Genomic DNA, 3,957 nt, shown 5'->3' on the forward strand with positions numbered 1-3,957 from the left:
AGCCATGTACATACTCTGTTGCTCACAACAACCTCCTCTGAAAGGACCAAAGCTTAGGGGCTCTTAAAAAGTTAATGAGAAAAAGGGAAAACAGAATAGTTTCATATATCACTCAGGTGGGCTGGAAGGAGGAGTTTTCCTGCATGAGAATTCTTGGAGGTCCAAATAGTCTCTTCTCTTGCTGGGCCCGAATGTGAAACACTCAGAAATTGCTCCCTAACTGTAATATGATGGGAAAAATCAAGTCGAGGTCAACAGAATCTTGATTTCTGACCTTATATTGCTTTAGTTTTGAGGTTTTATAAGCTTTTAGAAGTAGTATCTTAGAAGTTGACATTAGAATTTTTAACTGAATCAGAAAATTTCTTGTATGAAATGATGAACTATTTACATATTCTAGCCACTTTGAAGAGGAAACCTTTCCCTGTAAGAACAGAAACAAACTGACCTTTTCTGACCAAAAGCACCTTCCAATAATTTGGCTTTCCTTATTGAAAAAACAAACAAACAAACTCCAAAAACAAACAAACAAACAAACAAACCCACAAAACAAAAAAAACACACCAACATAAACAAAAAACCACTCCACCAATTCTCTGCTGAGTCCAAACCTGGGGGATCAGTTCCCAGGAGAGAACTGTCATAAAAAGTAGTCCCAAGTGTGATGTGTCAACACCGATAATTATATTTTTACCTGAGAGACCTTTGCTGTTTCAGGGAGCCCAATCTCACATGTGCTGGCACAGCACCGTTGGAAGTGTTGTACCAGGCTGGGCTGTGCAGTGCATCCCCATTCAGAGCTGTGTCCTGATGGAGTGTAGGAGGAAAAATTTCTGAGATCACTTGGGAAATTCATCCAGTAACTTCCTCCCTACTGTTATCTGACAAACTTTTCTAATATCCCTTATACCTACCTGTACTCTGCTGACAGCAAGTGGGATCCTTAAAGGCTGCTCTGAAATTCTTGCTTACAGCCAGAAATACAGTTACAACTTGTTGATTCCTTCCCTCTCTGAGCCACAAAGGGACCAGCTGCCATGTCTGGTGATGCAATTTTGGCATCTTGGAAAGGAAATGGCAGCTGAAAGTGTTGCTCTGAGCTGCTCTTTGGAGGATGAAGGTGGAGAGGACCATAGTTGAGTGTGCAGCAGAGGAGTGTTGGGAAGGATGTGACTACAGCTGAGGATGAGCTGCTGGACATCCAGGAGCAGAGCTGAGCTAGCAGAGCACTTGGACTGCAAAACACAAGGGCTGCTTTTACAGAATGTGCTGAAGTGGATGTGCCCCAGTCCTGAACTTGAGAGTGAGAAGAGAAACCCCAATTATTTCAGAGGAATGCAGGGCAGGAGAGGGGGAGTCACAGGAGGAGGATAGTGCAACCTCAGTTTATCTGTTCCTTATCAGATGTCACCACCTTCTGTTCTAGGCTGACTTGACAGAGCCCAGGGCTGTTGCCATGGGTCCTCTGACAGGCCTGGAACTCAGCGGTGCATCAAGGGATGTCTTGGAAAGCATTCCTGGCTACAGTGGATTCTCCAGGAGGCTCTCCCTGGGAATTTGGTCCTGCTGGAGGGAAGAAGAAGAGAAACATTGGTCTGTGATTTCAGTGAAAATGACAGTGAGCAAACGACCATCAAGGAATGACAGAGGTTGTGGCTGCTCTAACCCTGAAAGTGTAAAAGGCCAGGTTGGATGGGGCTTAGAGCAACCTGGTCTGGTGGATGTCCCTGCACATGGTAGAAGGTAGGACAGGATGGGCTTTAGGGACCTTTCCAACATAAACCATTTTGTGATTCTGTGACAGCAAAAGTTTCTTCTGGTGGCCTACACGGAAATACTGATGGCATTGTGATACCTGGCAATGCAGTCCCTGGCAATGTATGGAGAAGGAGGAGGAAGTGCCCCATCAAGCACTGTCAAAAAAGCACAGGAAAAATTAGACCAAAATGATCCCCCATAACCCATAAAAGACAGAGGGGGGGACAGTACCATAGATTGGCTGTTACTGGTGTCCAGTTCCAGTACTCTGAGGGGGTGAACTGCTCCCTTTGAAGTTGGAGGTGTTTCTTAGGGCAGTGGAGTCCAGAAGAGCTGGGGGGCTCAGTAAGTCAGTCCCTTTATTAGGTGTAACAGCTCCCACAACTCCTCCTCTCTCCACCCAAAATCAAACTGAAATGCACAAATGAAATTTAAACCTCCTTGAACAATGTTCACTGCAAGTGGTCCTAATTAACGTTCCCTAAATGGCTGTAATTAGCTACCAGCTGATGGAATATTTACTCCAGGATTTTTTTCTTTAAAAACACAACCCAACACAGACGCAAACAACTATTTATTTAATTATTTATTCTACAAATTCCTGCCCCTGATCATGCTGAAAATGTGACTTACAGAGCAGGAGCTGAAACTGGAGTGGCTCTTGTGCTGAAAAAAAAACAGATTAAAGCACAGGAAAAGCAGCTTGCACAAGCAGGCAGCACTCCCAGAGCCATTTGCTGCACCAACTTAACAAAGTACGATAAATTAGCAATTTTAAAGTAACACAATTTCCCCCGTCGCCTCACAGGAGCAGTTTTTCCACAATGCTCTGCCGGCTCCTCTCCACATCCCTTTTGCCAAACTAGTCGGTTCCAGTTCAGTCATAAATCGCTCGATGTCACGTAGTGAAGGGGAGGTGACGGATGTCCCTCTGTGTTCCCAGCCCTGGCAAATCCTTTATCGAGCTCCAGGAACGTCCACTCCCATTGCTAATCCGCGCCTGCCTCCCCTTGGACAGGCCTGGCCACTTCCTTTCCCAACAATCCTCTCCTGCTTGTTTGCTTTTAGGAAAGCTGATTCAGCCTTGGAGCGAGTGGGTGCAACACCCGCAGCGCTTTGGGTCCTGCCCCTGCCGCCTGCAATGAGCCGAATGAACTGCAATGGAGTTGCTCCATTCCAGCTGGAACAAGCCCTATCTTTATTAATTCTGGGGCCTGTTTTCCCCACTGTGGTGGCAGTTTGGCCTTGGAAAGGCCCATTCCAGGTGGTATTTCCAGGGGGCAAGGATGGAGTGGGGATGAACTGGGGGTGCTGAGGTGCCCTTGCACCCTCTACTCAGGGGAATGAGAGTGGTTTGGGGAGCAAGATTGCTCATGGGTGTGTAAGATGGAGACTGGGGAGGAGGTGAAGAACTGGGGATGCATGGATGTTATACCTGCACCCCTTCTCTGGGGCATCCTGGGGCAGAGGGTAGGTCTGCTCCCCTGGTGGTGGCATGTCCCTAGGCCTGCCCTGCCCCACCCCCCTGGCCCTGGCTGGATCTGACTCCCTCCTAGTGCCCGTCATGCCCCAGCACCCTCTGCCCCCCTGACCCCTGTGATCACCCCCTGCCCCCACCTTGCTGACCCTCAGCCCTGACCTCACCCCAAGGCTGGATCCGACCCCTGCGTTGTGCCTGCCCCCTCATCCCTTCGTGACCCCATAGTCCACCTTGACATTCTGTTGCCCCTCAGCCCTGTCTGACCACCCTCCATAGCTCCTGCGCCCCCGGACCTGCCCTGACCCCCAGGCCCTTCTGACCCCGCCTTGTGCCTACCACCCCCAGCCCCCCACCCCACGGGACTCTGAACCTCTGCTTCTTCCCCACACGTGCATTACTCCCCAATGCCCCCCAGACCTGTCCCCACCCCAAAGCTAGATCTGACCTGCCCTTGAGCCTGCTGCCCCTTCAGCCCCCCCGAACCCCGTAACTCCATGGTCCATCCTGAGCCCTTGCTGCCCCCTCAGACCTGTGTGACACCTGCCATGCCCCCTGCCCCCTCAGACCTGCCCTGACTCGCAGGTCCTAATGACAGCCAAGCCCCACCCCCGATCCCGTAGAACTCTGACTCTCTGCTGCCCCCCTGCCCTGTGTGACCCCCCCATTCTTCCTGCCCTCTCCGACCTGCCCTGACCCCCCGGCCCCACTGACCCCCCCCC

This window comes from Onychostruthus taczanowskii, unplaced genomic scaffold, assembly GCF_017590055.1.
Source record: "Onychostruthus taczanowskii isolate IOZ18803 unplaced genomic scaffold, ASM1759005v1 scaffold152, whole genome shotgun sequence".
Classification (NCBI taxonomy): Eukaryota; Metazoa; Chordata; class Aves; order Passeriformes; family Passeridae; genus Onychostruthus; species Onychostruthus taczanowskii.